The sequence below is a fragment of the Chenopodium album genome, chromosome 3 (assembly GCF_948465745.1).
Source record: "Chenopodium album chromosome 3, dcCheAlbu1.1, whole genome shotgun sequence".
In the NCBI taxonomy this organism is placed as follows: Eukaryota; Viridiplantae; Streptophyta; class Magnoliopsida; order Caryophyllales; family Amaranthaceae; genus Chenopodium; species Chenopodium album.
The window spans coordinates 19,694,840-19,707,882 of NC_137836.1; the positions used below are offsets into that span (position 1 = coordinate 19,694,840).

The 13,043-nt window shown below is 42.0% G+C and overlaps 1 non-coding gene across 1 annotated transcript; it reads left to right on the forward strand.

Moving 5' to 3' along the window:
- Positions 1-1,943: 1,943 nt before the first annotated feature.
- LOC145625784 (small nucleolar RNA R71) lies at positions 1,944-2,050 on the forward strand. The gene has a single exon (XR_014110687.1). It is a non-coding gene; the product is annotated as a small nucleolar RNA R71 (small nucleolar RNA).
- Positions 2,051-13,043: the final 10,993 nt, after the last annotated feature.

Genomic DNA, 13,043 nt, shown 5'->3' on the forward strand with positions numbered 1-13,043 from the left:
GCTCCAAATTGTCATTGCGTTCAACTCTTGCAACTCGATCTGGCGGAACACTTACCGTAGGCTCGGTTTGCACAACTTGCTTGATCGGTTCCACCTTTTCATCCTCAAAACCAAGACCAACATTGTAGAGTGCTCTTTCTATTGCATCGACTTCCTTTTGCCATTTGTCTATCTCATCTGAAAAGGATGCAACACAAGATACCGCCTCCAAGGGATCTTTTTCAAGAGCTTGGGGCTTGTTAGAATAATCTTCAACCACATTAACACTGAAACATTTCTCCTCAGTCATGGAGCTTTTGGGGGCATTATTCAGATTAAAAACAACTTTATTATCCCCTACTGATAATGTTAACTTACCACTTCTTACATCTATGACTGCTCCTGCAGTGTTAGGAATGGTCTACCCAGAATAATTGGGGTTTTCATATCCTCAGCCATATCAAGAATAACAAAATCTACAGGCATATAAAATTTACCTACTCTAACGGGGACATCCTCTAAAACACCTAAGGGGTATTTGAAAGAACGGTCGGCCATTTGTAGAGTTATATTGGTAGCTTTTAATTTACCAATATTCAACTTAGAACACACAGATAATGGCATGACGCTAACACTAGCACCCAAAATCACATAATGCATTATCAATCAAGAGATTGCCAATATGACAAGGGATAGAAAAACTACCCGTATCTTTTAATTTAGGTGGAGACTTATTTTGAAGTACGACACTACACTCTGCGGTGAAGGCTACCGTCTCTACCTCACTAATAGACCTTTTTCTCGTCAATATTTCCTTCATAAATTTTGCATACGAGGGGATTTGTTTGATTAATTTAGTAAAGGGAATTGTTACCTTCATATCTTTTACCACCTCCAGGAACTTACCAAACTGCTTATCCAAGTTTGTCTTCAATTGACGATTGGGGAATGGAAGTTTGATAGTTGGCTTTGGAGCATTATTACTTTTGTCTGGAGTAGCCACCTTCTCTAGAGTTGTACCTTGCAATGTAGAGTTAGATATGTTAGTATTATCTTTTAGCCCTGCAGGGTTATCAACTACATTGTTTGGTTTAACGGAATTAAGATTAGCATTATTTATTAAAACAGGTTCATCAACTCCGGGCATAGAGGGCCCTTCATTGTTTGAACCGCTCCTCAGAGTAATTGCAAATGCTTGATCCGTAGGCCGGGTTGGCTGTGCCGGCAGAGCTCCCTGTTGGCGGGCTTGTAGAGTAGCGGAGAGTTGCGCAATTTGATTATCTACAATTTTATTATCCGCTAGAATTTGATCAATTGTCGCATCTCTGCTCTCCATGTGCTTTTGCATATTAACCAACATTGCTCTAATTTCCGCTAGAGAAGGGTCGGAAGATGAGGGGGTTTGTTGTGATTGGTTCTTCTGGCTAGCATTGGAATGATAATATTTCTGCTGCTGTGGCGCCTGTGGTTCTTGTGGTGGTGGATTTTGAACATTAGTGCTCCGGTAGGAAAGGTACGGATGATTCCGATACCCAGGATTGTAGGTATTGGAGTGTGGGTTATTCTGCCTATAAGCTTGGAAGGCATTAACTTGCTCCACGGAACTCCTGCAATCTTGCTCCCAATGTCCTACAATACCACAATTTTCACAGAAAGCCTCATTAGAATTATTATTAATTGCAGAAACATTAGCTACATTAGCGGTGCTCAGATTATCTAATTTTTAGCAAATAGAGGTTAGTTGAGCTTGCAAAAAGGATACAGAGTCGACACTATGCTTCCCCTTGTTAGCAAATCCTCTAGGATTCCCATATTGGGAATTGTGTATCGCCATGTCTTCAATAACCTGACCTGCATCATCAACATTAAGATTCATAAATCTCCCGCTAGCTGCAGAGTCTAAAATTATTCTAGAGGAATTTCCAATGCCGTTATAAAAGGCTTGGATTAACTGCCATTGCGCTAAATTATGGTGAGGGCATTCTCTTTGTAAGTCCTTAAACCTCTCCCAAGCCTCATATAAAGATTCATCGGCTTCTTGGGCAAAGTTCTGGATCGCACTCCGTAGTACTGCTGTTCTCTCTGCAGGATAATACTTGTTATAGAAATTCAAAACAAGAGTTTCCCAGTCAGTTATACCAAGTGTAGTTCTATTTAAGCCATTAAACCACAATTTAGCTTTTCCAGTTAAAGAGAAGGGAAAGAGAATCTCCCTGATTTGGTCTTGAGTGACCCCGGCTTGCCTGATGGTGTTACAATATTGACAATAGTCGGAAATGTGAAGATTCGGGTCTTCACCCTTGGCTCCATTAAATTTCTTCCTCTCTATCATCGTTATAAATTGAGGTTTAATTTCAAATTAAACCCCATCAAGAGCCGGAGTAGGGGTGAGATGTGGAAAATCTGTAAGCTTTGGTTGTGAATAATCACCGAGCTTCTTTGGAGCCGTCATCTCTGATTCTGCGTCTGATTATGTCTCTGAATCGCTAGAACCAGTTGGAGGATCTCGGTGATTATTGTTATTATCACAAGAATCCGCCAGGATTTGCTTGTAGAAATTTTTCTGTCTATGAAAGGAACGTTCGATCTCAGGATCGAATGGGATGTAACCTGATCTGGAACACCTGGGCATAAACAAAAACTAGTAGCAAATATGAGATTTGTCTCAGAGAATTAACGCTCTCTAAGACAAAAGGGAAATAATCTAGACTACAAAAACAATCAGAAATAAAAATAAAACCGTTTCCCCGGCAACGACGCCAAATTTTGACAGGGTAAAGTCGTATCCCCTAATCAAAAGTAAATACCTAAATCCTCTAACTAAAGTAGATAGGGAAGTAGGGTCGATCACCACAGGGAAACAAGCCTTTTTACTCCTAATTAATTATTATAATCTAAATTATCTAAGTAACCAATATTTATATTTCAGTATGAAACTAAACTACAAAGAATAGGAATAGAAGGAAAACAATATATAAAAGGATCTAGGGCATAGGTTCACCAATAAATAATACTCCAGGGTAAAACATAGTAATCAATCATTGACATTGCATAAATAACATGATTAACAGGCTCTCGCAATTTATTAATCAACATAGATCTAACAGGCTCTCGCAATTTACTAGATCTAAGTTCTTATTGAAAATAGCCTTTAATATCAAATTAACATCTGCTCGATTCATCAATTCAATATTGCCATACTTTTACAAGCCGCAATTGTAAAACGTTAAAACAATTCAATAAGAAATTATCATGCAATACCAATAATCAATAATTGTCAATCATCAATGCATCAATTAACCAGATTGTAAAGGGCTTTCGCTACGTATTACAATCACACAATTAATTTACCGGTATTAAATCTCACTTCTCGAATCTCGACTTAACCATTTATAAATTAACCTGCCTATTGAAACTAGACCTAAACATAAATTCTCATCTCTCGAATCTTGAATCAATATTGTCAAACTCATTCATAAAAGATAGGCCTAATCTAGTCACAGAGCATTAAATCAATCAATAGGAAATTAATCTATCATTGATAATTAACAACAACAATTTACCCCTTCATATTATTTATGGATCCCCATAAACCCTAGAAATAAAACTACTCACACATATTAAAAACTAAACTAATAAAAGTAATAAAGCAAGACATGATAAAAAGAATAAAGTAAATAACTAAAATTAAGAGAAGAGAAATCGTTACCAAAATAAATCTGGAATTAAGAGTAGAATTAAGAACAAAGGTTTAAGAGAAAAGAAATCAAAGAGAATAAATAAGAGAGTAAAGAAAGAGTAAAAAGAAGAAGAAGAGATCCTAAAATCGTATTACGGAGGAGTATTTATACTCCGTACAAAATCCTAAATTAATACAAATTAAAACTACGTTTAAACGTCTCCTATGAAGTACACGCGCCCGATCGGGCGAGGCACCGCCCGATCAGGCGCGACTATTTGCTCATAGTACAAATCTCGCGCCCGGCCGGGCGCGTCACCGGGCTCTAGCCAAAGCTTCTCCCGCCCGGCCGGGCGCCAGCCTTTTTGGCCGGGCAGCTCATTTGGGCCACTATTTGGACTACGATTGGGCTCCAACTCTTCGGGCCAATCTAGGTTTTTTCTTCCGGTCTTGAATACTCGGTCCAAATTCCTCGGTATCACCTATACCGAGCCCTTAATCACCGGTTCGATGGCTCTAACCAGCCCTGGGCTATAAACTCTGGTCGTGCTTCCCCAATGCTCGTGATTGCTCCAAAATATCTCGGGAAAATACTCTGAAAGCATAAATCCCTAGAAAAGTCAACCAAATCTACGAAAACACTAGAAAACACCAATTAGTAATAAAAGTGGCTCTAAAGAGCCAAAAACACTACTAAATATGACCAAAGGACGGGGGTAAAATACTATATAAAATAGACACATCAGATATCGGGGCTATTGGATCGATTAATCAAGACCCGATGAGGAAATCCAAATTTGGCCAAGGAATTGAGCCCAATCGAAATCCAAGCCTCGAAGAAGAATATCGGGCCCGATCGGGCAAGCATACGCCCGATCGAGCTGATGCGCGCATAAGCACCTTCAAGGAAGAAGCGCACCCGATCGGGTGAGCGTAAGCTCGATCGGGCGCGTCATACAAGCATGGGCGTTGTAAAAAGGCGGGCCTGATTGGGCGGCCCTTCGCCCGATCGGGCGCGTGTTTTTCTTAGTAGACGATTAGATTTGTTTTAATTTTTGTTTAGAGGAATGTTTAAGTACGAATTATGGACGAAAATTCCAATTACCTTCTTCTTTAGATTTTCTCTCTCTACTTAGGATATTTTCTCTCTCTTAAATTCTCTCTCAACTTTAGTTATTAATTACTTTCATTAATCCAGATTTCTTTTGGTAATAATTTCTTCTCTTTTAATTTCAAATATTTTATTTACTTCTTTGATTATGTTTTGCTTTGTTTATTTGATTAGTTTAGTTATGATGATGCTTAAGTAGTTTTATTTCTAGGGTTTATGGGGATCTAATAAATAATATGAAGGGGTAATTTTGTGATTGTTGATTATCAATGCTTGGTTAATTTCCTATTGATTGTTTTAATGCTATGCAATTAGGTTTGGCTAGATTTAATTGTATGAGTTTAGCAATATTAATTCGAGATTCAACAGATGAGAATTGATGTTTAGGCTTAGTTTCAATAGGCGGACTAATTTATAAATGGTTAAGTCGAGATTCGACAGATGAGATTTAATACCGATAAATTAACTCTGTGATTATAATACGTAGCGAAAGCCCTTTGTAATCTGATTAATCAATGCTTGATGATTGCTTATTATGATTTACCCTGGAATGTTGTTTATTAGAGAACCTATGCCCTAGGTCTTTTAATATTTAATTTCTTCCTACTTTATTTCCTTCAATCTTATTCTTCGTAGTATAGACTTTATTTACAATAATATTGGTTACTTTGATAATTTAGGTTATAATAATTAATTAGGAGTAGAAAGACTTGTTTCCTTGTGGAGTTCGACCCTACTTCCCTATCTACTTTAGTTAGAGGACTTAGGTTATTATTTTTTATTAGGGGATACGACTTTACCCTGTCATAATTTGGCATCGTTGCCAGACATTGGCGCCTAACGCCAGACATTAGCCCCTAACGCCAAACATTAGCGCCTGGGGCTAGCGTTAGCGCCTGGCGCTAATGTTAGCGTCTGGCGCTAATTGCCAGCATCGACGATAATCATGTTTTATTTGCGTCAGAACTCTGTTTTGATTTTTATCTTTTTGGCTGATTTTCTGTATAAATAGTCTCCTAAAAACTCAGTTTTCATTCACCAATTCTCATCAATTCTCACCAATTCTCACCAACTCTCATCAAGATTTTCTTAATTACTATCTTCCTCTCTCTTTTCTAAACTAGCTTTTCTCAAAATACAAAATTCCGCATTCGCAAGACTTAGATAAACCTAGCCATATTCGAAGTTGCCTTCGCCCTAGACGTGAAAGGTTTTAATATTTCTGAGGGTTTGGTCCCAAATCTCTATTTCAATTATTTAATTTAATTGTTGTTTATTATTTTCCTTGAAGTTACTAACGCGTGTATTTTGTTATTAGAAAGAGGTACGAGGCATCCAAGTAAGTACTTTAATGGTTTAATTGATATTATGATATAGAAGTCATGCTTAGACTGTTATTTTAAGTTCCTAGTATCATGTCTAGGGTAATTTTAATATCAAGTATGATTAAAAGTATGATTCCTTTTTATGTTCTTCCTAATATTTATTCATGTTAGTATCATGTTAGGGCTATATATTTGATCTTTATTTTTTAGTGACATGCTAGGGTTTATTATTAATCTTGTTAGTATCATGCCTAGGATCTTGCTATTATTATTCTTTCATATGATTATTATAATTATTGTAATAATTATTATGATTATTATTATGTTGCTTGATATATATTTATTGTTATTGCTTGATCTTGCCTTTTATGCATGTTTAAAGGGAATTTTTACTTGTAATCACACTTAATAAGATAATTAATAATCTTGTTTAGGGTTAATTTGATTATAATTCAAGTGATCGCCAATAATAGATTTATTTGTGCATTAATATTCAACCAACATAGATAAGCAGGTTTAGGGTTAAACCTAATGATTGCATGTTAGTCAGAAAGCGCACATGAATACGATCAGAATAAAATAGAGGCCTATTATTAGGCAGGTTCAATCTCTTTTAGGTTAAACTTGTACCTTCATCCCCGAACTACCAGTCATGGTTCAAGACCTATTGGATTTGACGATCTGTTGGATCGTTAAGGGGTGTAACCTTCACCTCGTGAACGGTTTACAAGTTCCTAAAACTTGTTGGTGACTCTTTTGCTCTATCTTCTTTCCCTTTGGACGCCACCGTACTTTAGTGTATGATTACAGTGGGGTTCAAGTTAGGGATAATGCTTGAAATATTCCCTATAGTTTTTGGCGACTCCACTGGAGAGGATTTCTATTTTAATTCCTGAAATTTATTTCGGCAATGATTTAGAATGAGTGGATGAGACTCGAAAAGTTCTAAGTATTTCATGTGCGTAATTTTGATTAACATTATTGTCATATGCATAAAAAAGATCTCATTGGAAAGAGCATCTGTAATGAGTGAAAACATAGGATTTTTACACGTACGAAATTTAAGGAATATCTTTCACAACTAGGACCGAAATAACACTGCGCGAAACTGGAAAATTTTATCGAGCACAGAAAGCTGTCGAGGCATGTAGGAATTAGCGTCAGCGAACAGAAGTTAGCGCCAGCATTTTGACTTTAGCGCTAGACGACAGCTCTGTCGCTAGGCGCTAAAGTTAAAAGTTGGCGCCAATCTCTGTTTGCTGGCGCCAAATTCTTCCAATACCGAGCCAAAAATATGCGTTCTGATTTCGACCAGTTTTTAGCATCGTTTGCTCGATCCTACTTCCTGATTGAGTTTTTCTCACTTTTCTGAAACCCATATGTGTTCAACATATGGACATAACCCTATGGGAATTAATGCTCCATCTACCTGATTGAACGCTCTGAGAAACAAAGGGTACATCCGAGAATGTTGAATTCACCAAACCATGGAAGCGAGTTTTTTTAAACTCGCGGTGTCCCATCCACTCGCGCCAACCCTTCACTGTTAGGCTTCCGCGCGGTGCATTTGGACAATTAACCATGGACCCTCTTTGACTAACCCATATCCCGAACTTTAGAGAACTAGAGCCATGGTAGGTTGCAAACTCATTGCATCATGTTGTGTCTACTTGACTAGAGCCATGGTAGGTTGCAAACTCATTGCAGAAAGAAACAACTTAAAGCTTAAAGATCAAGGGAGCTTCTCAGCATCGCCATCCGCCTTATTCTCCGGCGCATGATCCTTGGACTCCTCATTCTCCTCCTGATCATCCTCTTGGTCCCCAGAAGATGAGTCGCCTGACGAGCTGGACTCCACGGGGGCATCCTTGGCAGCCGCCTCTTGAGTTTCCCTAAGGAGTCGGACATTGAACTCGTCATTTGCTTTATCAAACTTGGCCTTCCTAGTCTGATAATCAGCTGACAGCTACACAGCTGCCCAGATCGAACACATGATGACTTCGTTGTCTTCCATCATTTGTTTCACCAGGGCTTGTTTCTCCTCCTCCATCAAGGACCTATACTTGGTCCGGAGTTGGGTCTCCTGGTTTTGCAGCCGCCCTTGGAGTCTCTTGACCGTCTCCCCAAGGTTATTTGCCTTGGATTCCGCCTCCTTGAGGGTCTCCTCCTTCTCTTCAAGGCCCTTGACTTGGTCCTGGAGCTTCTTCACCTGCTGCTTTGCCACGTCCAAGTTCTGCTGGACTTGCCGATTAGCTGACGCCTGGGAATACAACATATCAAGTGTTAGAATCTCATTTTGAACAATCTCAAACTGAGCTTTGTTCAGGGTAGAGGCGGCCTGAGCATTCGCTGCCTTTACCTCCCTAGTCTTTTCGTTGTGTGGCCCTTTAAGACCACTCACGCGCAGCATAGCCTGCAGTCGTCCAAAGAAAGAAAATTCATCAGAAACCATTTGGCAAAAAATATCAACCAAGTCATAAGATTATGTGTTACCTCGCAAAGAAGCGCCAGTATGCCATCAAGGTCAAGGGTGTCGACTCCTCTGACGGCAGCCTTATCCTCAGTATCAAGCGTCCTGAGGCTTCGCCTGGCCATCTGAAGGACAACTGGCCACACTAGAGCATCTGTCAATACAAATACAATAAGTTAAGATTTTTGAAGATAGTTGCATTTTTTAAATAAAAAGTAAGGCCGGATGGTCTGAGGAATCACCTCTCTCTCCCCCTGTGGCTTCGCTGCCGCCTGCTATGCCGCCAGCAGTGGTGAGTGGCTTCTTGCCACTCTTTGACACTCTTGGTTGAGTGTCCGGCTTGGTTGGAGTTTGAGTAGGGGAAGAGGCGCCCGTTCCCTTCTTCGGCTTAGTGGCAATGTGTTTCCTGCGACTCTGGGAAACGTCGCCAGCCGACAGCTTGCGCAATTTAGGATCTGGTTGAGAAGAGAGGGCAGGCTTTGATGAGCCACCCTGAAATAAATTCTAAGTGTGAGACCTTGAGACAAAATACACTAAGAATTCATTGAAAACAAATTTCAAGGATTGAACAGTTTGTTACTTGAAAAGTGCCGATTGGCGGCTGCTCATCCTCTTGTTTGAGGTTCGAGCGGTAGAAGGCTGCAGAGATAGCCAGTTTCTTATGGGAAGGAAGCTTCGCCATTCCTACGTCTGCAACGAACAAGAAAAAGTTTTAGCAATGAAATGAATAAGAAACAATGTGGGTAACAAAGCTGATAAATTCAAGCGGCCAGCTACCTCTCAACATCTCAAATCGGGGAATATAAATTTGGGGGGTGACTTCCTTGACCCCCGTCTCATTGTTCATTCGCACAGCCCCAGTAAAAAGGCCCTAATCAAAAATCTCCTTCTGCGCCCGCCTGGGAACAAGCGGAAGGGCTTTCTTCCCAGCCAGGAGGAGCGGATACTAAGTCCAGCGGTTGTACCGCTTGTTCTTTTGAAAACCTGGGGAAGAGACTATGTAAAAATTGGTCCTCCAGTTCTTCCATTTATTCTCCTTCCCCAAAGTCATCATACAACGGGAATAGCTGGTTAGAGTAAACCAGTCGTTCCCGCTTGAATTTGGAGTCCTAATCAAGTAGTGCATATGAGCCAACGCCTCGAAGCTGGGCTCCACCTCTAGCATCTCACAGGCGGGAACGTAGCCCAAAATGTTAACCTAAGAATTGGGGGCTAGTTTCCAGATACACTACTGGTATCCGTCCAAGATCCTCTCCACGACCGGATGGAGAAGGAAGCGTAATCCTGCCTGGATGGCAGCCTCGTAGCAGCCCAAGCACTGGTCACCATAGCAGGCTTGGTGACCGTGTCTATAGCATCCGGCACAGACAATATAAACCTATGTCCCATGAAATGGGTAGAAATAAATCATCCTTCATGGTTAGCCGCTTGCCTTCGGCAACGTGCAAATAATAAGGAGCACGCTCATGCCGCTTGGAAGCAGATGGCTCCTCCCATCCCTCTCCCTTCTCAACGGAGAGGGACTCTCTCGCAACATTGAGGTTCGATTGCGCCTCCTCCGAGTCAAGGGGGACGCAGTTGGAGGATGATGACGCGGAGTCATCACCAGATTTCTCCTTAGAGCTGGGGGCATGCCGGCTGGAGCCAACAGTTTCCTTCCCTAAATCATCATCCGGCACCGATCCACTCGACCCGAGGTTCTCATACACTTCATCACACTCCTCTAAGAATGAGTCACTGGGAGTGCTGACATTCCTAGGGGGTTCTCTACTAATTTTAGAGACAGGCGCCCTAATAGAGCTGTGTGAAATAACAGTCTCACTTTCTGAATGGTACCAAGAACCATCCGTCCTATATCTCTTTGTTGTCTTCTTTGTTCTAGCCATCGTGTCCTGTACTCAAAGGACAGTTCTCGAATGAGCATTTGGCACTCCTAATTCTAGATTCAGCCGTCCCTGGTTATAGGCTGATCACTAATCTAGGCCGTGCCGGGTGCATTTGGGAAACGATTTTTGATAAAGAAAAATGCAAAGAAAATAAGTAAAGAAAGGATCAGGTGGTTACCTTAGAAGAAGGTAACAAGAGGCGTCGTTCTAGGGCGTATGTTTGAGCAGGCGAACTAAGATGGCCGACTGTCGAATGCTGAAGAAGTCAAAAGTCTTTGCAAGTCAAATTCAATGATTCTCCCAAAAATTCACGCAAATGTGAATGCAAGGAAGGTCAACCCCTCTATTTACAGAGGGGGTAAAATATTCCAGGGTAAAACCCTATAACTAAGTAAATAGTAAAAGTAACTTCTTTGCCATTCATAACCTGACACCTATCATAACCGTTATGTGCCAAGCACGTGACCCCTGTGAGGGGAAAATGTTTTGGGTATTTTTTACCCCGCCAAGTGGCCCAATCATCTTTTGACACGTGTCACTTAAGGGGGTATCAGCTTTGACCTTCCAGATGGTGACACGTGTCGAGCACAATCAGCCCCTGATTTGGGGTATTTAATGATCCCAAGTGGACCAATGAGCGAGCGACATGTGACGCCCTGGGAGGCGCCCAAATGGCCTCCCAGGATGTGCGACACGTGTCACTCAGATATCATTTCTGAAATGGAGTCCTTCAAAGGCCAAAACTTTGAGGCGCCTCAAAACGGCGTGCCCTAGTCCCTAGGTCATCAAACCCTAGGGAGGGCACACTCTCCCAAAAGACCCTATAAATAGGGACATCTCCCTCACTTATGACGGGACGTCACATCGACATTGATTACAAAGCTTACATTCTCAAGAAATAGACAGCACCGATGCTTGGAATCCAAGCTGATAACTTTGTTTCCGCACATTTTATTCCGAATACCGTACTAAATTAATCTTCGGAGGTGGACCACTGACCATTCTGATTTGGGTATTTTTACCCAACCAGCTGGCCTAATCCGAGCCAGCCACATGTCACTGAAAGGGGCGCCACCCTGGCCCTTCCAGATGGTGACACGTGGTAGGCAGATTTGGCCCCCAAGGAATGGCGGCTTTCAAGGCCCAAATCCCAAGGTGCCCCTAATTTAAACGGTGTGCCCTTTCTTAGGGCACGAAACCCTAGAAAGGGCACACATTCCTAGAGCCCTATAAATAAGGAACATTCCCCTCATTTATGGGGATAAGAATCTTCTTGGAGACAATTTTATGACCTAACCTTGATTGAATACCAATCATTGTCTGAACTGTCACGCTCAAGATACAGTACGCCTGAGCTTGGAATCCAAGCATATAACTTTATTTCCGCACGTTTTACTCCGAATAAATTACTAACTTAATCTTCAGAGGCGGACCACCGAACATCCGGCAGTCCGTTTGCTTTGCAGGTATAGGCGCCCCTTGCTGGATCCAGTCTTAGTGTAGTAACTCTCCTGAGGGACAAAAAACCCCGAAACATTTGGCGTCGTCTTTGGGGAGAGTACCTCTAAGATGGCTTCACAAGAACCTGTACCAAATCCTGAGACCAATCGGCCTCCGGAAGAAATAGTGGTCCAGACGGACCATGACTCAAGGGACGACGCTGTTTTCGAAACCTATGTGGATCCTAACGGGTCCTTCATCTCTAGACGCATCCGCAGTAAAGAAAATAGGGAGCGACACCATGATCAGGCGGGGCCAAGCAAAGCTGCTGTCAGCCAAAAAAGCCCTCAGGGCGGCCGGGTGATCCTTCCCAGGCGGCAGGATCAACCCCCGTCACCCGAGACGAACTCATGAAACTCCTGAGCAGTCTCAAGGGTGAAATCAAACAACTTGCCACCAAGCGGTCGCCAACTCCTAGAAAGGAGTAGTCGGCCAAGAAGCCAGCTCAAACTTGTAAACTAAAGTCGGTCAGGGACCGCCAGCCGACTCCTTATCCTGCCCCCAAGGAGAAGGCTCGACCCCAATTTGACCTCACTAGACTCCGTTTCCCATAAACGGGTACAAGAAAAGCCATCCGGCACATACAGCCGGATGGTAGCAAGAAAACATTCTTCGATGCTTGAAATTTCATTGAGCGGAAGAGAACTCAGCTATCAGAGTCGGCTTCTACGTCGACCTACCATGATAGATTTTGGAATATCTCTGCAAGGTATTCCCAGTCTGTACATAAGACCCCAGTAAGCAGCCCTCGGGTTCAGTCTAGCCCTCATATAATACAGTCGGCCCAGTACATGGCTCCGCCATTGTACCAGTCGCCTGCTTTACCTTACATGCAGCATCCCCTCTTTGAAGTCCAGGCGGCATACGGCTATCAGCCGATGGATTGGCAGCTTAGGCTGCACCACCTTGGAGATCAACCCTCTGCTTTCTCCAGGGAAATAAGCAAAGCCGAACAGCCGACCAAAGTTAAAAATGTTTTGGTTGGATCCTATGATGGGACCTCCAACCCGGAAGACCACATGCTAGCATACACCCACCTCATGTATTTACAAGGGTTGTATGATGCCACATGGTGTCGCTATTTTCCAGCCAC